The sequence below is a fragment of the Triticum urartu genome, chromosome 5A (assembly GCF_056163025.1).
Source record: "Triticum urartu cultivar PI428250 chromosome 5A, HENAU_Tu73, whole genome shotgun sequence".
In the NCBI taxonomy this organism is placed as follows: Eukaryota; Viridiplantae; Streptophyta; class Magnoliopsida; order Poales; family Poaceae; genus Triticum; species Triticum urartu.
The window spans coordinates 685412905-685438660 of NC_141877.1; the positions used below are offsets into that span (position 1 = coordinate 685412905).

Here is a 25756-nt window from a genome sequence, read left to right on the forward strand (position 1 = left end):
GCGCCGCCCCGTTCTGTCGAGCTCGCCCTAAGCATCAAATCCCAGCCGGGTTAGCACCTAAATGGAGCCAGTGGACCTCCGTGATGGCGCCCAACTCCCTAAGCACCCCCGACCAAGCTCTGCGCCGCCGTAATCTTCACCGGAGACCCCCGTTCACGGCCACCGCCTCGGACCGCCTATATAAAGGGCCCCCGAGCTCACCCTCGTGCACGCATCATCACTACACCTCACCAACGCCCCGCCAGGCCACCAGGAGGACCTCGAGGAGGTCTCCTCCCCTAGCTCCGGCCGCCCCGATCCGCCTCGGCCTCCACCTCGATTCGCTCCGGTGAGGCCGTCTCTGGCGCCCAAACCCCGTCGGTTACTCCCTCTAGCTACCAGAAGCCTAACCCCCTCCTCAATTTGATCACTGCAGCTCTCTCCGACGAGCCCCTCGATCACCCGAGCCGCCGTCCGCCGGAGCAAGGCTCGCCGCCGACGTGGTACTCGCCGGCAACCACCACCACCACCAACCGACGCGGAAGGGTGCCCTGAAAACGGAGGTACCCTCCGATCTCCCTGCCTCGCCGTGGATCGCCGCCGGCGACCACCGCGGCTCTCGGGCGCCGACGAGCTTCGTCCCCACCGTCAGCCTCTCTGCCCTCTCTATTGAATCGTTTTCTGGAAGCGCCTTCGGGCAAAATGCGCTTTCCCCTCTGGGCTGGCGTATTCTATACGGGAACGTTTTCTGTTTTTATGAGCTAGCCCCTGGGAACTTTCTGTTTCATTACAGATGAGTCCCTGGACAAAAGCCTTTATAACTTTTAAACAGAATATTTTTGATTGATTCTTTTTCTGTTCTCTTCAGATTTTTGTCTAGTTTTTTATCATATTTATTTGAAAAAAATGTGGAATACTTTTTGTGCACCTCGTGGTATTTACGATAGCACATATATTTTCTTTATACTGTAGATACCAAAGGAGGTGACGGGACCGCAAACTTCACCGAGCTAGGCTCCGACTACTCCGAACCAGGCAAGCATGTTTGAACTTTTGATATGATGAGTGTCTTGGCATGTTTTGCATTTTCGTTAGTCTCATGGCATGTTGAAGAGCATACCGATGAACGTTATTTCCATGCATTGATGAGGTAAGTGAGTTCGATGATCCATACGTGGATGGATGTGAGTATGGATGGCCATGTGTTGGCATGAGGATGGGTAAGATGGCAGTGTTGTAGCATGCCAGTCTTATGCCAGACCATATGACTACAGTGTCAAACCATATCGATCCAATTCCTCCTTTTTCCTTCCCTGTACTACACAATGTTTTCCGCAAGGAATACGACTTAGTAAGTTGCAAACCGCTTTCCTGGTACACACCAAAAAGGAGAGGCCGGGATGATGGTTCCATGGCCCTGGATTAAAGCCAGTCATCCGGTCAGGGGGCATGGGTGTTTCCGGTTGGGACCGAGAGGGGGGCACCCCTTAGAGAGCGCGTATATAAATTTGATCCCATGCTATTCGAGATTGTGATCTCCCCGTCTCAAAAGTTTTTCTTGGATGATGTCTAGGGTGATTCCTAGCATCGAGAGGTAGGATGGGTGTGTACTGGTTAGCTGTGTTTTCTTCCGAATACCGTAAACGGAACTAGTCCTTCGTGACTACGGAAATCCGTTGGCTGTGGGAAATTTTTGTACAACCTCTGCAGAGTCATATATTCCTTGAATCATCTATTCCATGTCCAAGTTCAGTATTATCTTATCCTGACAAGTGCCAGTTTTGATGACAGAGACTCCGGTGAATCGTATAAGTGCTAATTCCGGTTAAATGATTATTCCTGTGGATGGACTAACCCGTTTATTTTCATGAACTGAATGTTGATTATGAGTATTATTCACTTGTGAATAAAATCCCTTTCTGTGATGTCGCTCAGACGTCCGACTGTGGCATTTCTTTTAAAGCCCTTTCTGTGATGTCGCTCAGACGTCCGACTGTGGCATTTCTTTTAAAGCCCTTTCTGTGATGTCGCTCAGACGTCCGACTGTGGCATTTCTTTTAAAGCCCTTTCTGTGATGTCGCTCAGATGTCCGACTATGGCATTTCTTTTAAAGCCCTTTCTGTGATGTCGCTCAGACGTCCAACTGTGGCATTTCTTTTAAAGCCCTTTCTGTGATGTCGCTCAGACGTCCGACTGTGGCACTTCTTTTAAAGCCCTTTATGTGATGTCGCTCACACGTCCGACTGTGGCATTTCCTTTAAAGCCCTTTCTGCAATGTCGCTCAGACGTCCGACTGTGGCATCATTTCCTTATTTTTATTTGTTCACCTTTCGAGGCGTTGCTTCAGACACCCGATCGGTTTTTATTTATGATATGTTGGGACTTCAGGCGGACTACCGCCGTTTCCCTTTTACTTACTTCGCTATGCTAATTTTTGAATATACATTGGTGAATTAATCGTGACGCATTCATGCCTGCATTTATTATATCTCATGTCCGAACTGTCTTGCGAGTACTTTCAAAGTACTCACTGGCTTGTTGATTTGGCCAGATGCTGACGAAGGCGATCTCAGGGATGAAGAGTTCGATAGCGAGTCCGACGCCTAGTGGAATCCCAGTCAGTCTCGTGCGACCCTGGATTTGGTCACAATATTATATCCGCTTCCGCTACCAAATAAATTCATCGAGCCTCACCTCGACGCTCGATGAGATGCCAGTTTTAGAGTCATGTATCCCACTCCCCGCTGTGTTTTTCCACCACCGCCCTATCCTCGAGTCAGTAGTATGCCTCCACACCACTGTGTCATGTCCGCCATTATGTATAATTATTGGCGTGCTTGTAATAATTTGGTTGAGCTGCCGTAGCTCGACCCTGTAATATATTTCATGCTACTGGCTTATTGTATCAAGAATTTTTCTACCGGTAAGGAGAATTTTTTCTCATACTGGACTCAAAAGATTGGTTTCTCAATAAATATTTTATTGGAAAACCGGTCGTGACAAGAATCTATGAAATATTTTCAGATTAGATTAACTTTTAAAAAAACAATGACATTTTTTTCAGAATTCGTGAACTTTTTCTCAAATTCGTGAACTTTTCTCAAATTGACGAACCTTTTTCACTTTGTACGAATGTTTTGAAATTTATGAACTTTCTTCAAGTTCTTTTTTTATTGTGTATGCTTTTTTATTTATATCGTAAAATAATATGCATAACAAACTGGGTATATATTGCTCCTACATGCTAATGTTGTATTAAGAGAAGTCAAATAGAGTATTTTCCTCATAGTGGACAAGAAAGAGTAGGCGTCCTAGTGGTTATTGCCTAAAAGGTGTGAAGTTAGCAGGTAGGGATCGAATCCTGTTTCTCGCTATTTTGCGCTGTGAGCGCCAGTTGCGATAAGTAGCGCCGAAAGCACCGAACAGGAGCTCCCAACCACTAATTCTCAAAAAAAAGGAGCTCCCGACCACTTCTGTAGAGATCAGAGAGGAAAAACTGGACTGGGCCATAATGCAATGCAATAGAAAGAATGGACAGAAAGGCTAAGGCCAGGGGAATTCTCTGTACGCCGCTTACCGCGGCAAGTAGTCGCGGATTCTTTGACCGTTCACCACCCTTGAATTTGTGCCTTCGAAGTTGTTGATTTTTATGGCATCGGAACGATAGACCTCCTCGATGATGTATGGACCTTCCCATTTAGAGAGGAGTTCGCCTGCAAAAAATCTTAAACGAGAGTTGTATAGCAATACATTAAAGTCACATTATTGTATCGTTTTATCATGCCATCTTTTAACTTTTTCCTTAAACAGTTCGACATTCTCACAAGCCTGGGTTCTCCATTCATCAAGTGAGCTAATGTCAAAAAGCCCCTTCTCACCGGCAAATTTGAAGTCATAGTTGAGCTCTTTAATAGCCCAATATGCCTTATGTTCTAGTTCAAGAGGTAAGTGACATGCTTTTCCATAAACCATCTTATACAGAGACATACCCATAGGATTCTTATATGCAGTTCTATAAGCCCATAATGCATCATCAAGTTTCTTGGACCAATTCTTTCTAGATCTATTAACAGTCTTTTGCAAAATTAATTTAAGATCTCTATTACTCAATTCTACTTGACCACTAGACTGTGGGTGATAAGGAGATGCAATTCTATGATTAACATCATACTTAGCAAGCATTTTATGAAAAGCACCATGAATAAAATGCGAACCACCATCAGTCATTAAGTATCTAGGGACTCCAAAACTCAGAAAAATAACTTCTTTAAGCATCTTAATAGAGGTGTTATGATCAGCACTACTAGTTGGAATAGCTTCTACCCACTTAGTAACGTAATCAACAACAACTAAAATATGTGTGTACCCATTAGAGGAAGGAAACGGTCCCATATAATCAAAGCCCCAAACATCAAATGGTTCAATAACAAGTGAATAATTCATAGGAATTTCTTGACGTCTACTAATATTACAAATTCTTTGACATTCATCACAAGACAAAACAAACTTACAGGCATCCTTGAAGAGAGTAGGCCAATAAAAACCGGATTGCAATACCTTATGTGCAGTTCTGTCTCCAGCATGGTGTCCTCCATAAGCCTCGGAGTGACACATGTGTAGGATCTGTTCATGTTCATGCTCAGGCACACAACGTCTAATAACACCATCTACTCCTTTATAGAGATGTGGGTCATCCCAGAAGTAATGCCTTAAATCATAGAACAACTTTTTGTTTTGCTGGCATGTGAAACTAGGTGGTATAAACTTAGCAACAATGTAATTAACATAAGCAGCATATCATGGAGCAGTATGAGAAGCATACATGAAAGCTAATTGTCCATCAGGGAAGCTATCATCAATAGGTAGTGGGTCATCAAGAACATTCTCTAACCTAGACAAGTTGTCTGCAACAGGGTTCTCAGCTCCCTTTCTATCAATAATATGCAAATCAAATTCTTGTAGCAAGAGAACCCATCTAATAAGTCTAGGTTTAGCATCTTTCTTTTCCATAAGATATTTAATAGCAGCATGATCAGTGTGAACAGTTACTTTGGAATCAACAATATAAGGTCTGAACTTATCATAAGCAAAAACAACTGCTAAAAATTCTTTTTCAGTAGTAGCATAATTTCTTTGGGCATTGTCTAGAGTTTTACTAGCATATTGGATAACATTTAATTTCTTATCAACTCTTTTTCCTAGAACAACCCCTACAACATAATCACTAGCATCACACATAATTTCAAAGGGTAAATTCCAATCAGGAGGCTGAACAATAGGTGCAGAAATCAAAGCTTTCTTAAGTATTTCAAATGCTTCTACACAATCATCATCAAAGACAAAAGGAACATATTTTTGTAAAAGATTAGTTAGAGGCTGAGAAATTTTAGAAAAGTCCTTAATGAACCTCCTATAAACACCGGCATGACCAAGGAAACTTCTTATACATTTAATATCCTTAGGACACGTCATATTTTCAATAGCATCAACTTTAGCTTTATCAACTTCAATACCTCTTTCAGAAATTTTATGCCCCAAGACAATACCTTCATTAACCATAAAGTGGCACTTCTCCCAATTCAAGACAAGATTAGTTTCTTCACATCTCTGCAAAACTCGATCAAGGTTGCTTAAGCAATCATCAAAAGAAGTTCCATAAACGGAGAAATCATCCATGAAAACCTCAACAATCTTTTCACAAAAGTCAGAGAATATAGCAGTCATACATCTTTGAAAGGTAGCAGGTGCATTACATAAACCAAAAGGCATACGTCTATAAGCAAAGGTACTGAAAGGGCAAGTAAAAGTTGTCTTTTCTTGATCCTCTTTTGACACAGGTATTTGAGAGAAATCAGAATAACCATCTAGAAAGCAAAAATGTGTATGCTTGGATAATCTTTCTAGCATTTGATCAATAAAAGGTAAAGGGTAATGATCCTTTTGAGTTGCTTTATTTAATTTATGGAAATCAATTACCATTCTATAACCTGTAACAATTCTTTGTGGGATCAATTCATCTTTATCATTAGGAACCATAGTAATACCTCCCTTCTTAGGGACACAATGGACAGGACTTACCCATTGACTATCAGCAACGCGATAAATTATACCTGCCTCCATAAGCTTTAGTATTTCTTGTCTTACCACTTCTTTCATCTTAGGATTTAACCTTTCTTGGTGATCAACAACTGGTTTAGCGTCTTTATCCAATTTTATTTTGTGCTGACATAGAGTGGGACTAATGCCCTTAAGATCATCAAGAGTTTATCCAATAGCAGCATGGTGCTTCTTCAGAGTTTTCAATAATTTCTTTTCTTCATGCTCTGAAAGGTTAGCACTAATAATAATAGGATATATCTTCTTTTCATCAAGATAAGCATATTTAAGAGTATCCGATAAAGGTTTAAGATCAAACACAGGATCACCCTTAGGTGGAGGAGGATCCCCTAAGATTTCAACAGGCAAGTTGTGCTTCAAAATAGGTCCCTGTTTAAAGAATACTTCATCTATTTCCCTTCTTTCATTCATAAACATATCATTTTCATGGTCTAGAAAATATTGTTCTAAAGGATCACTAGGAGGCACGGCAATAGAAGCAAGACCAATAATTTCATCTTTACTAGGCAATTCTTTAACATGGGGTTTTCTACAAAAGTTAGCAAAATTAAACTCATGAGACATATCCCCTAAACCAATAGTGACTACATCCTTATTGCAGTCTATCTTAGCATTAACGGTATTCAAGAAGGGTCTACCAAATATAATGGGACAAAAGTTATCTTGTGGGGAACCAAGAACAAGAAAATCAGAAGGATATTTAACTTTCCCACACAAGACTTCAACATCTCTAACAATCCCAACTCGTGAAATAGTATCTCTATTGGCAAGCTTAATTGTAACATCAATCTCTTCTATCTCAGCAGGTGCAATATCATGCCTAATTTCTTTATATAAGGAATGAGGTATTGCACTTGCACTAGCACCCATATCACATAAGCCATGGTAACAATGATCTCCTATTTTCACAAAAATAACAGGCATGCCTACAACAGGTCTATGTTTATTTTTAGTATCAGGTCTAGCAATTCTAGCAGCTTCATCACAGAAGTAAATAACATGCCCATCAATATTATCGGCCAAGAGATCTTTAACCATAGCAATATTCGGTTCAACTTTAATTTGCTCAGGGGGTTTGGGTGTCTTAATATTACTTTTGTTGACCACAGTTGAAGCTTTAGCATGATCCTTTATTCTAACAGGGAAAGGTGGTTTCTCAATATAAGCAGTAGGAACAACAGGATCATTATAAGTGATAGTATTTTCTTCAACTTTAATAGGTGCAACTACTTTTACTTCAATGGGAGGATTATATTTAAACCACTTCTCCTTAGGGAGATCAACATGAGTAGCAAAGGATTCACAGAAAGAAGCTGCTATCTCAGAGTCAAGTCCATATTTAGTGCTAAATTCACGAAAAGCATCGGTATCCATAAAAGATTTAACGCAATCAAACTTAGGTGTTATACCTCGTCGAGATCCCAATCTTCAGAGTTGCGTTTAATTCTCTCCAATAAATCCCATTTGAATTCAATAGTCTTCATCATAAAAGAACCAGTATAAGAAGTACCAAGCATGGAGCGATTACTGAGAGAAAGCCGAGCATAATTTTTTTGAATAATTATTTCTTTTGAGAGCTCATGATTGGGGCATGAATATAACATTGACTTAAGCCTCCCCAAGCTTGAGCGATGCTTTCTCCTTCGCGAGGCCAAAAATTATATATATAATTACGATCACGATGAACCAGATGCATAGGATAAAACTTCTGATGAAATCCCAATTTGAATCGTTGGTAGTTCCATGATCCAATATCATCACATAGCCTAAACCATGTCAATGTCTCTCCCTTCAATGATAAAGGGAAGACCTTCTTATTGATAACATCCTCGGGCATACCTGCAAGCTTAAATAATCCACAAACTTCATCCACACAGATTAGTTGCAAATCGGGATGTAATGTTCCATCACCTGTGATAGGATTATCTAGCAGTTTCTCTATCATACCCGAAGGAATTTCAAATTAAACAATTTTAGTAGGTTGAGTAGGTTGAGGAGCAACTCTTTGCTCTACTGGTCGGGCTGAAGATACCCCGAACAAGCCCCTCAAAGGATTATGTTCCATAGTAACAAGTGACAGTAAATTTCAGCACACTATATAAATTTTTCCTTACCAAATTCCACCTACCAAAGGCGCTTCACTCCCCGGCAATGGCGCCAGAAAAGAGTCTTGATGACCCACAAGTATAGGGGATCTATCATAGCATTTTCGATAAGTAAGAGTGTCAAACCCAATGAGGAGCAGAAGGAAATGATAAGCGGTTTTTAGCAAGGTATTCTTTGCAACCCACATGTACCAATCTGAGGTTTGGATACAAAGATTGGATACAAGAGATGAACTAGGGTTTGAGATGAGATGGTGCTGGTGAAGATGTTGATGGAGATTGACCCCCTCCCGATGAGAGGACCGTTGGTGATGACAATGGTGATGATTTCCCCCTCCCGGAGGGAAGTTTCCCCAGCAGAACAGCTCCGCTGGAGCCCTAGATTGGTTCCGCAAAGGTTCCGTCTCGTGGCGGCGGAGTTTCGTCCCGTGAGCTAGCTTATGATTTTTTTTTGCTCGACGAAAGACTCCATGTAGCCAAAGATGGGCATCAGAGGGCCACCAGGGGGCCCACGAGGCAGGGGGCGCGCCCAGGGGGTAGAGTGCGCCCCCACCCTCGTGGATGGTGGGTGGCCCCCCTCTGGTACTTTTTTCGCTCAGTATTTTTTATATATTCTGAAAATAATTCCCGTGGAGTTTCAGGACTTTTGGAGATGTGCAGAATAGGTCTCTAATATTTGCTCCTTTTCCAGCCCAGAATTCTAGCTGCCGGCATTCCCCCTCTTCATGTAAACCTTGTAAAATAAGAGAGAATAGACATAAGTATTGTGAAATAATGTGTAACAACAACCAATAATGCAATAAATATCGATATAAAAGCATGATGCAAAATGGATGTATCAATGCATTACTGAACGAGTAAAGAGACTTGGCGGTAACGAGATTGAACTAGGTATTGAGATACCGACGATCAAATCTCGGGCAAGTAACATACCGATGTCAAAGGGAACAACGTATGTTGTTATGCGATTTGACCGATAAAGATCTTCATAGAATATGTAGGAACCAATATGAGCATCCAGGTTCCGCTATTGGTTATTGACCGGGGATGAGTCTCGGTCATGTCTACATAGTTCTCGAACCCATAGGGTCCGCACGCTTAATGTTCTGTGACGATTTGTATTATGAGTTATGTGATTTGATGACCGAAGTTTGTTCGGAGTCCCGTATGAGATCAGGGACATGACGAGGAGTCTCGAAATGGTCAAGATGTAAAGATCAATATATTGGAAGGCTATATTCGGACATCGGAAAGGTTCCGAGTGATTCGGATATTTTTTGGAGTACCGGAGAGTTACCGGAATTCGTATTGGGCCTTAATGGGTCATACGGGAAAGGAGAGAAAGGCCTCAAGGGTGGCCGCGCCCCTTCCCCATGGACTGGTCCGAATTGGACTAGGGAAAGGGGGCGCCCCCTTCCTTCCTTCTCCTTCTCCCTTCCCTTTTTCCTATTCCATATGGGAGGTGGAATCCTACTAGGACTAGGGAGTCCTAGTAGGACTCCACACTTTGGGCGCACCCTATGAGGGCCAGCCTCCTCCTCCCTCCATCCTTTATATACGTGGCCAGGGGGCACCCCATAGACACACAAGTTGATCATTGATCTCTTAGCCGTGTGCGGTGCCCCCCTCCACCATAATCCACCTCGGTCCTATTGTTGTAGTTCTTAGGCAAAGCCCTGCGCCGGTAGCTTCATCATCACCGTAATCACGCCGTCGTGCTGACGAAGCTCTCCCTCGACACTCTGCTGGATCGTGAGTTCGTGGGACGTCACCGAGCCGAACGTGTGCAGATCGCAGAGGTGCCGTACTTTCGGTGCTAGGATCGGTCGATCGTGAAGACGTACGACTACATCAACCGCGTTGTCATAACGCTTCCGCTTACGGTCTACGAGGGTACGTAGACAACACTCTCCCTCTCGTTGTTATGCATCACCATGATCTTGCATGTGCGTAGGATTTTTTTGAAATTACTATGTTCCCCTACAAAAACCACATCAACTGGCATGCTCTGACATCGAGGTAGAAGGTGGATGAGGAAGGGAGGGGGGAGAGCTAGTCTGAGGGGAAGGAAAGAGCGCAACAAGGCGGTCGTAGAAGTGATCTTATCCTCGAGGATGGGATCTTTATATTTCCTCCAGCGACACCTCATTCTTCATCTCTCGGCCTACCATCGCTCGGTAGCTTCCATGACCAACCATCAAGCTCTTGTGTGGCCCGCACCACTACTCCCTCTCGTGCACCTGCCATCCTCTCCATGGATGGTTAGAGAGAGAGGGAGGGAGGAGAGGGTGACCCCTTTATAAGGGCTCCTCTACAACTTTCCATTGGGAGCTTGGGAAGTAGAGTGTTACATGCGTGCTCCTCCTCCTCCGCCGTCCGCCTAGCGACCACTGTCGGTGTCAAAACCGGCAGATCTCGGGTAGGGGGTCCCGAACTGTGCGTCTAGGATAGATGGTAACAGGAGATGGGGGACACGATGTTTACCCAGGTTCGGGCCCTCTCTATGGAGGTAATACCCTACTTCCTGCTTGATTGATCTTGATGAATATGAGTATTACAAGAGTTGATCTACCACGAGATCGTAATGGCTAAACCCTAGAAGTCTAGCCTATGAGTATATGGTAATGAATCTGTCCTATTCGGACTATGCTCTCCAGTTTATATAGACACCGGAGAGATCTAGGGTTACACGAGGTCGGTTACATAAGAGGGAATCTTCATAATCGGTCTCCAAGCTTGCCTTCCACGCCAAGTAGAGTCCAATCCGAACATGGGTATAGTCTTCAGTCTTCATGTCTTCATAGCTCATCAGTCCGGCCCATCGGATAACAGGCCGGACGCCCGAGGACCCCTTAGTCCAGGACTCCCTCAACCACGCGCGCTGCGGGTTGCGGGAATGAGCCCAGTCTTAGTTTTGGCGGTTAGGAATGGTTAATTAATTATGGATTAGTTAACAAGTCACAAACAGAAGTGCCACTCTCCGAGACGTTGGACTGTGGGCTATTACTGGACTCGATTGCGGGCCTAAGCCCAGTCCCATCTTGTTGACGGCCTATATAAGGAGGCTTTGGCATGTGGAGTGAGCCCTAACTCACTCATTCCCTCCTGCATGACCCTAGTTGTCATCTATTGTTCCTCTCATTGTGTTGCTTCCAGCGATCCCATCCCAACGACCACGTGCACAGTTGATTGGGAGAGCAGCTGCCTCCGGAACCCCGTCATTTCAGATCCTGCTCAAGAGAATGGCGATAAGATTTTTGGGCAGCGTCTTGGCGCAATTGCTCCTGATTCATTCTCATCACCATCGGCCTCTGCTTTGACTACTTCCCTTGCATCGACTCCATGACCGTGGAGGATGCTCAGGCTGCTGCTGTCGCCGCCGCATTTCCCTCGCCAACCAGAGGGCATGATTCGTCCATCCTCTATTTGCTCGTTCATGTGCTAGCCGTATATGTTGTGCTCATGGATGTTACGGTTCTATGTACTGTACATGCTCGCATGCTTAGGTATCAGTATGAAGTGCATATTGTGACTGCCAACTTTATCATGTGCTTGTGGGTTAGATTAATCAAAAAGGTGCTAACATTTCCAACAATTACCTTCATTATTGTCGATCATTCATGCAACACGATTTAATCTTGCTTGTGGGTGCTCATCACCTATATTAGTCAGGTATAAAATGTAATAAATGGATGTAACCATGTTGCAGTGGCGGTAAACGCGGGCGCAATGACCATCAGGGTACTTCTTTTTAAACACCGATTATAATGTAAGCATACACATGCACACTCAGACATCGTGTACTAAAGATCATGTCAGAGTTATGGAGCTTCATGATTGACTAAATCATTATGCGCGTCATCCATCAATGGTAATGTGACCCCGATTGAAAGAATAATCTATACTAATGCGACACCAAAGGGTCAAGTACCATAGGTTTGATCCTTGATGGGCCACGTGTACCATACAACCAGCCTTGTAACATTCTTGTCGCTCATGATACTAGACTATGGGCATGCGGATGGTCATAGCTATAGTTGATGGGGTCACCTATTACTGATAAGGTCAAGGTCTTGACATCTAAGGCCCACCTAGAGTCCCACACCATCATTGGAAGGTCCCTGGACCACAGGCGCATTCGGATGCGCACTCCTAGAAGTCCACCTGGATATTCCAACATCACTCGAACGTCTTCCCGCCAGTTGGCCTCGCCAGTATCACTCGCACAGTGGAGGCATGGAGGCGGTGTGGGATTCCCAACGGTCGGGTGCCTTAATCTCAGACTTCAAGTGTAGTTATAGCTGCTGTTACCAGTAACTGCTGTAGTTATGCTCATTAAACCCCTTGTAACGTGGCATTAATGGGCCGAGCTGCACTATGTTTAAGCCTCCCCTCAACTCCATGACAAGTGTTCAACATCCATTGTAATCATACACCCCGAAGAGAAAACACAAGCCCCCGGGCACGAGACGTAGGGTTGTGACCTTTCTGAGAGAGGCCTGAACTTGCTAAATCCAAGTGATACACGTGCGCCGTAGCTAAGCTCTGCCCTTAGTTCGTACCCCTAGTACTCATTGTTAGGTTCATTAATTGCCTCAAAAATAGCCCCCCACCCCCTCCCAGTAAAAACATTGTATTTGTCAAATTGAACCCTTGAGCTCAGGGGCGGATCTACGTTGGTCCAGCCGGTGTCACTGGACACCGGGTAGAAATCCAGCTTAAGTTATGTATAGTACGTATTTTGTGCCTGGACACCGGTAAAAATTAAAGTTGGACACCGGCTGAAACGAGACAAAGACATAGAGAGAAATACCCGGCGAGTATTCGCGCAGCCGCATGCACACCCGTCTAGTAGGAGTGGCGCTATCGATGGATCAGGTCGTCTGTTTTGGTCTTATATACTCTGTACGTACGTGCCTAACATGAGATGGCTCTGATGTCTAACATGCTCTGTATGTACGTGCCTAACTTGCGCCGATTCTGCTGCAGCATGCTCGCCTCCACTGGGTCGCACCGTCGCCAGTCACCAGCCCGCGGTCGGCTGGAGAATGACACCATCAACCTGCCCCTGCCCTCGCCTGTTGGCCGACGCAGACCGCTAAATAATCGATGGAAATATGTATGGCTCAATCAAGAATGTGTACATATCTCAAATTCTTGTTGCCTAAATATATGGTTAGAGTTTTCAAATTTAAGAGTATGACAAGTGATAATGAGACCGCTATCTGATATTTTTGTCTTGGTGATTCACATCTATTTGCAATTCTGGACTTTTCGACCGTATGTGACACCAGTAAGACACATTTTTGCGAATCAACCTGTGGTTAAGTTGGTTAGGTGGACAGTGGTATCCCTAACCCACCAGGGTTCAAATCCTGGTGCTCGCATTATTCCTGGATGTATTTCAGGATTTCCGGCGATGCGCTTTCAGTGGGAGGAGACGTTCCCGTCGACGACGAGGCGCCTACGGTGACTTCGTAAATCTCAAGATGATATGCCGGCTCAGTCTCTCGGAGGTGCTCATAGGGGTAGGGTGTGCGTGTGTGCGTTCATAGGGATGAGTGTATGCGCGTGTATATGAGCGCTTGTGTCTGTACTGATGCTCAAAAAAAAAGTAAGACACATTTTTAGGGGGGATTTGTGATAAATATAATGAGACAAATAATGTAACTCAATTGTGCAGTTGTGATAATATAATAAGCGGCAAATTATTAGGGGAATTCATGTTGCCCTCGTTGAACTTTTTTTTTTGAGTTGGTCATTCATCATATTTGTTTTTGTTGTTTGGGTTTCTTGTGTTTTATATTTCAACTATACATAATCAACTAAAATTTCAAATGAAACGCTTCATTTTGGCAAAGATTTTTTGTCATCGAATATTTTAGATTGTTGAGTTTGGTGTACACGTGGACACCGGGCGATTTTTGTTCTGGGTCCGCCCCTGCTTGAGCTTGTGGAAATATGCGATGTGTCACTCGATTACATATGAAAACGAAATATAATATCATGCCTTTATGGGAAACAACTAATATATAGATACGCGTGTCCTCTTCTTTGCCATATGTCTTCTTTTGCTTCCATGGATGGCCTTCTCCATGCAACGCCATGGATTATTCCACAAGCCACGTATGTCAGCCTATTCTGTTGGGATATTTCTCATGGGTGGTTTTCACAGACTAACAAACTCGATGACAAGGACGCCAATCGCTATAAATAGTTGTAGTTCATTAGTCTCCGGGGTAGGTGGACCCTCCCGGTGGACCCCCGAAACCCTTTCGGTGGTCTCGATACAATACCGATAAACCCCTGAACACTTCCGGCGACCGAATAAGGACTTCCCATATATAAATCCTTATCTCCAGACCATTCTGGAACTCCTCGTGACGTCCGGGATCTCACCCGGGACTCCAAACAACATTCGGTAACCGCATACTAATTCCCATAACAACTATAGCGTCACCGAACCTTAAGTGTGTAGACCCTACGGGTTCGCGAACCATGTAGACATGTCTGAGACATCTCTCCGGCCAATAACCAACAATGGGATCTGGATACCCATGTTGGCTCCCACATGTTCCACGATGATCTCATTGGATGAACCACAATGTCGAGGATTCAATCAATCTCGTATACAATTCCCTTTGTCAATCGGTATGTTACTTGCCCGAGATTCGATTGTCGGTATCCCAATACCTCGTTCAATCCCGTATTACAAGAAACTGAGTGGGAGCTCTGTAGCATTTCTAATATTATATGTAGATGACATATTGTTGATTGGAAATGATATAGCATAAAAGGGTACTTGAATAAGAGTTTTTCAATGAAAGACCTCGGTGAAGCTGCTTATATATCAGGCATCAAGATCTATAGAGATAGATCAAGACGCTTAATAGGACTTTCACAAAGCACATACCTTGATAAAGTTTTGAAAAGGTTTAATATGGATCACTCAAAGAAAGGGTTCTTGCCTGTGTTACAAGGTGTGAAATTGAGTCAAACTCAATGTCCGACCACTTCAGAAGATGGAGAGAAAATAAAAGTCATTCCCTATGCCTCAGCCATAGGTTCTATCATGTATGCTATGCTGTGTACCAGACCTGATGTGTGCCTTGCTATAAGTCTGGCAGGGAGGTACCAAAGTAATTCAGGAGTGGATCACTTGATAGCGGTCAAGAACATCCTGAAGTACCTAAAACGGACCAAGGATATGTTTCTCATTTATGGAGGTGACAAAGAGCTCGTCGTAAATGGTTACATCGATGCTAGCTTTGATACTAATCCAGATGACTCTAAGTCACAAACCGGATACGTATTTATATTGAATGGTGGAGATGTTAGTTGGTGCAGTTCCAAGCAGAGCATCGTGGCAGGATCTATGTGTGAAGCGGAGTACATAGCCGCTCCGGAAGCAGCAAATGAAAAAGTCTGGATAAAGGAGTTCATATCCGATCTAGGTGTAATACCTAGTGCATGGGGTCCAATGAAAATCTTTTGTGACAATACTGGAGCAATTGCCTTGGCGAAGGAATCTCGATTTCACAAAAGAACCAAACACATCAAGAGACGCTTCAACTCCATCCGTGATCAAGTCAAGGAGGGAGACATAGAGATTTGCAAAATACATGTAGATCTAAATGTTGCAGACCCGTTGACGAAGCCTCTTCCACGAGCAAAACATGATCAGCACCACGACTCCATGGGTGTTAAAATCATTACAATGTAATCTAGATTATTGACTCTAGTGCAAGTGGGAGACTGAAGGAAATATGCCCTAGAGGCAATAATAAAGTTGTTATTTTATATTTCCTTATTCATGATAAATTTTTATTATTCATGCTAGAATTGTATTGACCGAAAACCTTAATACATGTCTGAATACATAGACAAAACACTGAGTCCCTAGTGAGCCTCTACTTGACTAGCTCGTTGATCAAAGATGGTTAAGGTTTCCTAACCATGGACATGAGTTGTCATTTGATAACGGGGTCACGTCATTGGGAGAATGATGTGATGGACATGACCCATCGTTAGCTTAGCATATTGATCATTCAGTTTTATTGCTATTGTTTTCTTCATGTCAAATACATATTCCTTCAACTATGTGATTATGTAACTCCCGGATACCAGAGGAATGCCTTGTATGCTATCAAACGTCACAACATAACTGGGTGATTATAAAGATGCTCTACAGCTATCTCCGTAGGTGTTTGTTGGGTTGGCATACATCGAGATTAGGATTTGTCACTCCGAGTATTGGAGAGGTATCTCTGGGCCCTCTCGGTAATGTACATCATAAGAAGCCTTGCAAGCAAAGTGACTAATGAGTTAGTTACAGGATGATGTATTACGGAATGAGTAAAGAGACTTTCCGGTAACGAGATTGAACTAGGTAAGTAGAAAGCGACAATCGAATCTCGGGCAAGTAACATACCGATGACTAAGGGCATAACGTATGTTGTCATTACGGTTCGACCGGTAAAGATCTTCGTAGAATATGTAGGAGCCAATATGAGCATCCAGGTTCCGTTATTGGTTATTGACCGGAGAGGTGTCTCGGTCATGTCTACATAGTTCTCGAACCCGTAGGGTCCGCATGCTTAACGTTCGATGACTATTTAGTATTATATGAGTTATATAATTTGGTGACTGAATGTTGTTCGAAGTGCCGGATGAGATAAGAGACATGACTATTTAGTTCGGTTTGTTATTCTTTCCTTCTATTTTTGTATCCTTTTCTGTTTCTTCTTTTTGTTTTCTTTAATGCACACTTTTTTATGAGGTAAATATACCAGAAGTCATAGAACTTGCATCCGACGGTCAGTTTGGTGCATAAACTTGTAAAATACGTGTTTCTGGTCATCTAACTTGTCGTCTCGTTTATATACGGTGCTTCCCACTCTATCCGGTCGTATCCATACGCGCGCCAACGTATGGAAGGGTGTGCTCAAAAGGGGAAGCCACGGTTCGAATCTTAAAAGCTCGCCTCGTGTACAAGTGCCGACCATCTGGCCATAATGACACTTGACAACATAAACAAAATTTATCTTTTGTATTGTATAGTTTCAAATTTATGCATCCCAATGCCAGCAAATTATGTATAATTTTGTTTTGCACATATAGATCTTTTTGCACATAGTACCTAACTTTAAACATATATTCCTGAAAAAATAGTGCAGAATGAATGAACGTAAATTATTTTGGACAAACCAAAAAAAATTTGATTTGAATTTCAATAATTTTAAATTTAAAATCTAGATAAAAGGAAATATAGTATAGAATGAATGTATGTAAATTCTTTTGGGAAAATCAACAAAACTTTTGTTTGAATACGAATAATTTAAAATTTAAATATTTATATAAAAGGAAACATGGTGCAGAATGAATGTACATAATTTAAAATTTGAAAATCAAGATAAAGAAAAGTATAGGTCAAAATAAATGTGTCTATTTTTTAGGACAAATCAATGAAATTTTTGTTTGAATGTGAATTATGTAGATAAAGGAAAATATACTTCAGAATGAATGTATCCAAATTTCCTTTGGAGTGCGCCCTCAAGCCTGAGGTCTGATTTTTTTCCATAATAGTAGTCCTACTAACTTCGGTTTTAGTAATGAAAAAGTTTGGACAAATCAATGTAAATTTTGTTTGAATTCAAATAATTTTAAATTTAAAAATCTTGATAAAAGAAAATATAGTTCTTTTTTTACACTAAAGAAAATATAGTTCTGAATGTGTACTTTTTCACTTGGATATACCTTAGTAGCCTCAAATAAACATGAAGTAACATCAGTTGCGTTGGTTAGAACGCCCGCTTTATTGGAACGGGTTGCCGGTTCGAAGCAGGGATTACCTTTTCTATGTTTTGATTTGACTTTAATTTGTATGGTCTGGTTCTATAAAGCTATTTTTTTGGCTGAAACAAACTTCAGTGGTGGCTATCTATGCGGGGCGAACCGCGGCCAGTCGTGGTTCGAATCCCACCGCGCGCAACAATGTTTTTAGTTTTATTTGAGAATTTTTCTATGTAAATAAATAAAATGCAAGGGTAATATCTGAAGAAAAAAACAGTATGCGTGGATGACCGCCACCTCAGCCATTGACAATGGGCCCCGCCACGTTGGCACGCGTAAGGATACGGCCGGATATGATAGAGAGCACCGTATATGAACGAGAGGACAAGTTAGATGACCAGAAACACGTATTTTACAAGTTTATGCACTAAACTGACCGTCATGTGCAAGTTATATGATTTGCAGTGTATTTACCTCTTTTTTATAATTTGTGAACTTTTTTTCGAAATTGATAAACTTTTTCAAATACATGAACTCTTTTCAGATTTGATCAACTTTTTTCAAATTTGAAGAACTCTTTCCAACTTTGATGCACTTTTCTTTACAATCTGATGAATGTTTTTTCAAAATTGATGATTTTTTTTTCAAATTGGATGAACTCCATTTCAAATCCGATGAATTTTTTTGAAAAGTGGATGAACCTTTTTAAAATTCGATGACCTTTTCCAAAATTCAGTGAACTTTTTTCAAATTTGGTGAACTTTTCTCAAAATCGATGAACTCTTTTTGAATTTCATGAACTATTTTTTTTAGAATTGGATGAACGTTTTTAAAATTGATGAAATTTCTTAAAATTCGATGAACTTTTGCCAAATTTGTTGAACTTTTTTCAAAACCGATGAACTTTTTTCAAAATGGAAGAATTTTTTTGCAAAACTGTTGAACTTTTTTAAAAATTGATGAACTATTTTACAAAATTCGGGAACATTTTCCCAAATTGGACGAAATTTTTCCGAAATTGATGTACTTTTTTCTAAATTTTGTGAACTTTTTGAGAATCTATGAAATATTTTCAGAATAGATTAACTTTTAAAAAAACACTGACGTTTTTTTTCAGAATTCGTGAACTTTTTCTCAAATTCGTGAACTTTTCTCAAATTGACGAACCTTTTTCACTTTGTATGAATGTTTTGAAATTTATGAACTTTCTTCAAGTTCATTTTTTATTGTGTATGCTTTTTTATTTATATCATAAAATAATATGCATAACAAACTGGGTATATATTGCTCCTACATGCTAATGTTGTATTAAGAGAAGTCAAATAGAGTATTTTCCTCATAGTGGACAAGAAAGAGTAGGCGTCCTAGTGGTTATTGCCTAAAAGGTGTGAAGTTAGCAGGTAGGGATCGAATCATGTTTCTCGCTATTTTGCGCTGCGAGCGCCAGTTGCGATAAGTAGCGCCGAAAGCACCGAACAGGAGCTCCCAACCACTAATTCTCAAAAAAAAAAGAGCTCCCAACCACTTCTGTAGAGATCAGAGAGGAAAAACTGGACTGGGCCATAATGCAATGCAACAGAAAGAATGGACAGAAAGGCTAAGGCCAGGGGAATTCTCTGTACGCCGCTTACTGCGGCAAGTAGTCGCGGCTTCGCACGGAGCGCGGCTTATCCTGGGCCAGCTCATTTACGGTAGTTTCGTTTCGCGAGATAAAAAACCGCAAACCTTAAAACCAGTTTTGCACCACCTCCTATAGACGTACAGGTCACGCCAGCCACCACGACTTAAAACCAGTTTGCGGAATAACAACGCTAAACCTAAAGAACAAACAGCGGAGACAAAACTTAAAACCAGTTTGCGGAATTCCCAAAAAATTATTTGTTCCTTCTGCTAGTTTTTTCAGGTTTTCTTCACTGTCCTTTTCTGTTCTTTCTTTTTTCTCGTTTTCTTTATTTTTATTTTCTTTATTGATATTACTTTACTTTTTCTTTTTAAGCTTTTCGAAAAGTTCAAATATTATTCATAATTTTGAAAAATGTTCTTGTGGTCAAAATTTGTTCAATTTATGAAATAATGTTCACATTTTCAAAATTTTGTTCACAATTTCAAATAACGTTCCTGTTTTCACATTTTTTGTTAAAATTCAAAAAAATTGAAAAATTCTAAATTTTGTTCACATTTTCAAAATGTTGTTCACAATTTCCAAAAATGTTTGGAAATGTAAAATCTGTTCATATCTTCAAAAAAATTTGGAGTTTTGTTCATGTTCTAAAGAATGTTCGAAATTTTATAATTTTGTTCATCTTTTCGAAAATTGTTCGCAATGTTAAAAATATATTCGGAATTTCCAAGGAAAATCATGTCGAAAAATGTTGGAGTTTCAAAATTTTGTTCGTATTTTCAAAAAGTGTTCACATTTTCATAAAAAATGATGTGAATTTTAAATTTTGTTTTTATTGTGCAAAAAAATTATTTCATATTTTGTTTATTTTCTAAACAAAGTTTTGAATTTATAAATTTGTTTGTGTTTTCAAAAAAGTTTGGAGGTTTAAAATTCATATGTTTTCCCGAAATTTGTTCGAATTTCCAAATTTTGTTCAGAATTTCAATTTTTTGTTCTCGTTTTTCAAAATTTGTTCCCATTTTTTTAAAGATTGTTTCATGGTTTCAAAAAATTACTCGCATTTTCAAAAGAAATTGGAATTTAATAAATTTTATCTGTTTCTTAATTTCTTTTGAGTAATGTTGAGTTACGTTGCTTCTCTTTTGTTACCAGTCAGTCAGCTCGACTGGCAGGATTCTCCGTCCTCTACAGCAGCTCTCCGGATCGAATCCGGCTCGCACTTATTTTTCTCAGAGTTTTTGCGCCCGACCATACGGTAAGGGTTTGAACCCAATGGCCGGCCCAATCGGGCGAGGTCTGTGCGAACTGGGGACTATTTGCGGCAAATAGGATCTCCCAAGGCCAGGTCCATAGCTGCGGACGGACGATATGGTGTCCCAGCCCATGGGGAATTGCGGCTTCTTTCGGCTGTTCCACCTGGGCTGAGATGGGCCGGGCTGGGCTGTGCTACCCTGAAAGTAATGAGCGCCAAGTAATGTATGTATTCCTCGTGCGTTCCATGCAACAAATGGATAAAATATGAGATGATGAATCATTGTAATAGTTTTATTTCTTGTTCTTTTATCCATGATTCTGGGAACTTCAATTTTGAGACTCATAATCTGGTAAGTTTGCTTGTAAGCTAGGCGTAGGTATACATGTTCGGTTGGGCAATACTCATGACCCAAACCTTTGTTTTGAATGAAAAAAGATGGCGACAATTCTGAAAAAGAAAAAAAAACTAATGGATAGAATTGATTTCCTGTCAAGCATACAGCGTTGGTTCCTAATAAATAAAAAAGAAGAAGAAAAGAAGAGCATCGAGTGTGTGTCCCATACATCACATGGCAGGCACTGAATATTGATGGATCGCGATCCGCAGGCTTTAAGGAAAAGATTTACTGCATTGTTGTAAATCATTTTTTTTCTCCCTCGATCGCGATCAAATAAATCATGCATGTTGAAAAACCAACATCAACATGCTCTGTGTTCCCAGCAGCAATTTCTTCAATTTATTCAATTCACCAATCAATTCAACGAGGGAACACATACATCATCGACTTGGAGGATGGAGCGATTGCTAGGGCTATGGATTGCAGTAGCATCCCCTGGCGGTGGCGACGTAGACGCAGCGGCCGCCGCCGCAGCCGTTGTAGTGGCAGGCGTCGCTGCAGGCGCGGTTCTGGGCCGCGTCCGCCGGGTCGCACAGCGCCTCCATGAACGTCTTGCCGCACCCGTGGTCCGACGCGTAGTCACCCACCCACGCACACCCTAATAATTTTATTAAGCAAAAAAAAATGGTCAATGCAAGAAAATACAGAAGCATGCATCATCATCATCATCAATCAACATGTCCGCCGCCGCCGCCGCCAAGGTTTTACTTACTGGTAACCGTGGCGAGAGAGGCCACGAGGAGGAGGAGGAGGAGGAGCACGCCGGGGACGTCGCGCGCCGCCGCCGCCTTGTACCCGCACGCCATTGGATTGCTTAGTTTGGAGATGGGTCGATCGAGATTACTAGGGGCCGGAGAGGGAGGCTGCCGTGATCTGACACCAACCGATCGAGATTACTTGGCTAGCAAATCCAAGTTCGGCCTCTCATCTCATGTTGATCAATCACAACAAGGGGATGATGAGATGAGGGAGACCTTTCATGTTTATCTGTTTATGGGCGAATTAATTCCTTCCAAAAATAACCTGTATATTATTATTGCGAGCAGTAATTACTAGCCTATTATATGTTGCGATCGAGGCCAATCCTTCCTTGGGTCGTCCTCTATAAGTTCTTGCCCAACTTACTAAAAGCTGGGACACGTGGCACCGGCAGCAGTATATATATATACCCAAGAAAAGAAGCTGGTGGCATCAACACCCATTTTATGTTAACTTCAAAAAAAAACACACACACACACACATTTTATGTTTGCACAATTCATACATACACTACATTGCATTGTTCCTTCTCAAACCACCCACCTCGCTCCTCCCGTGCCGACGGAAACAAGCGAAACCGCCCGCCCTTGGCGCCTCCATTTGCCGGTGTTGTCTCCCGTGGCCCTCTCCTTCCCGTTCAACGAACCCCACGTGTGAGGGGTGTATTAGCGGTAGTTTTAGGACTAGCTTGCTTATTAGGTTTCGGCTGGCCATGGCTTCATCTCTAGTGGTGGCGACCACAGGGGTAAATGAAGTGCCTCTGTGGTCGATCTGGTAGATTTGTTTGTCAAGCATGGTTGACGCGGCTGCGACAACTACTTTGTGACGTCTCGTTGTGCTTCGACCCCACTGTTCCAATGTGTTTGCTCTGGTGCTATTTGTATGGACCGTTGGCCTTGTTCCGGATGCAGCAGGGTTTGGTGGTGTTGTCTTCTGCAAGCGTGATGGTAGTGACCTGATCTGAAAGATTACCGGCTTGGCATTTTGGAATATCTAAACATTTTTTAAATACCCCCAAAATAGAAAGCAAGAACATTTTTCAAATTTCAAATCAGTATTTGGATACAAGAACATTTTATAAAATTGGGAACATTTTTGGAAACTCCCGAACAAAATTTCCAAACATGAATAATTTTTTCATTTGCGCACATCTTTTAAAACTCCCGAACAAAAATTAAAACGTGAACATTTTTTGGAATTTTCGAACAATTCTTTAAATGAAAACATTTATTGAAAATCCCAACAAAATTTGAAAACATGAAGTTTCTTTTGAAATTGGTGAACAAATTTTGAAATGGGAAGATTTTTGAAACTCCCAAACAAAACTTAAAAAAGTGATTTGTTTTCGAAATTATGTATATTTTTTTGAAAAGTGAACATTTTTTGTAATATGCGAACATTTTTTAGAAAATGAAGAACATTTTTAAATTTTTTTGACAAAAATTACTAACAAAGAACATTTTTTGACATTTTGAACATTTTCCGAATTTTAGAAAAGAATTTGAAAATTTGAAGAACAAACAGGAAATAGAAAGGAAGAAAAAGGAATTGAAAAAAGAAATAAACAAACAGAAAAAGAAAAGAAAAATGAAAAAATAAACAGGAAAAAACCATTGAAAAACCGGTTCAAGAACCTTCTGGAAGGTTCCCAAAACCGGCAGGAATCTTCCAGAAAGTACCCAAAACCGGCACTGTAGCGCGTGCGCTATCTCGTAGTTGGGCGGGCCCGTCTTGAAACAGCGAAAACTTGACGCAATGAGCGTCCGTTAAGAAATTCCTTCTGCCTTGTGTCCCCGGGCCTTTTCCTTTTAGCGGGCCAACCTATTAAAACTGTTTTGAGAATGTTCTATAGATCTGTTGGACCGGTTTTAGAATTTTTCATGTATTATTTTTTGTTTTCTGTGTGTCTTCTATCCATTTTTCAGGGTCTCTTCTATTTTTCCTTTTCTTTTCTACATCGGTTTTCAGCCGCTTTATGTGTCAGTATTTAGTGGTTTTTTTCTTCTTTGTCTTTTCCTTTCTTAACAATACATGCCTATTTTGTTTTCATACACCCTGTACTTTTTTTATACTTCTAGAACATTATTTTCATTTCACATTAAATATTTTTCAAATACAAAAAGTTCATTTTTTTCATCTTTCTGTTTCAAATTATATTTTGAATACACATTGAGAAAATACAAATACGTGTCCAACATTTTCTCGAATGGTACAAAACATTTTCATAAGCAACACAAACCATCTTGTTATATTTCATAAACATTATTAGAAAAATGTCACAAACATATTTTTCAAACGCGTGAATATTTTTCTTAAATGACATGTACATTTTTTGAAAGGTGCGAAGTTTTTTGAGTTGTCTGGCTCATGCACAAATATTTTTTGAAACATCCAAACATTTTTAAAATCTGACAAACAATATTTTAAATACTACTAGATACGTGCCCGTGCGTTGCCACGTTGGCTCATGCATGTAAGTAATTTAATGTGATTAAGCGGCATACGAGAAGGTGCGATGAAATATGACGTGGAATTGAGTGGTGTAATTCCACGTTATTGCAAAAAGTAAGTTAATTAAGGTGGAGTTGATGTAGTTCTACAAAAGATAAGTAAATGAATGTGATTTAGTGGCGTACTTGGAATATGCGGCCAAATATGGTGTGGTGGGAAAAAACCCGGCTAAATGAAAAGAAAAATCAATGGAGGAACCCGTTGTGGGAGGGGCGAAACGGTTGACGAAGAGTTCTGCCTAGCAGAAAAAGAAACACTACTTAAAAAGAGATAAACACTTATTTAAAAGTTTTTCGAACACAATTTTTACACTGCTTTTAAAAAATTTCTAATACGCAGTGAATGATTTTTAAAATTTAAATAAATTTTCCATTTTAGAAACTTAACTAAAGGTAATAAAAAATAAAAATGAAGAAGGAGAAAAACTAATGCCCGTCCTTCGCTGGGCCGGCTCCAATCACGATTTTTTTAATCCGCGAACATTTTTTGAATTCACAAACATTTTATGATTCCTTGAATCTTTTTTGAAATTTTGCAATGTTTTTAAATCCTGAATTATTTTCAAGAGAAAAAAGGAATAGAAAAAAATTGAAAAAAAACGAAATAAAAAACAGGGGCCGTCCCACCACACAGATGGGCACACCGTAAATAAGAAAGAAAAGGAAAAGAAAAAATGCACAAAAAAAACGAAATAAATCCTGAATTTTTTCCTCATGTGAAAAGGACAGTTGTATAGTCTTTTCTCATTCCAAAAACTGAAGCAATTGTGCAACAATGCACAGGTTAATGAAGCTTAATTGTTGTTCAGCTTAATGAAGGTGTAGCTCACGGCGCCGGTTCGGAATGGGTTCGAAAACCTGGCAGTGGGACGTCGGAAACAGAGTCCAAGAGAGAATACTACCACAACCCCGAATAAAAATCAGATGAATGTTTCCTGGGACACAGAATGAACTAGAAAAAAAACATCCACACGTGTCAACCAGACATTGGACAATAAATAATGCGACCTTAACTGAAATGAAAATCAGACGTCTAATTTTTTTTCGAGAAAGTAAGTCAGACGTCTAATGATTAGACTGTCACATACAAAAACACAAGAAAGTTGCACTGTGCTGCTGCCTATATGCAACTCAAAAAAGTAAGGCTTCAGACCAGCAACAGAAAAGAGAAGAGAAGGAATAAAACTGGAAAAAGAAAAGTAGAGATAATATTTAAAT

At 40.9% G+C, this 25756-nt stretch overlaps 1 long non-coding RNA gene across 1 annotated transcript; it reads right to left on the reverse strand.

Annotated features, from left to right (window-relative positions):
* Positions 1 to 21585: 21585 nt before the first annotated feature.
* On the reverse strand, positions 21586 to 22235 carry LOC147974181 (uncharacterized). Its single transcript, XR_015603727.1, has 2 exons — positions 21982 to 22235; positions 21586 to 21867 (listed from the first exon to the last, which is right to left on the reverse strand). It is a non-coding gene; the product is annotated as an uncharacterized LOC147974181 (long non-coding RNA).
* Positions 22236 to 25756: the final 3521 nt, after the last annotated feature.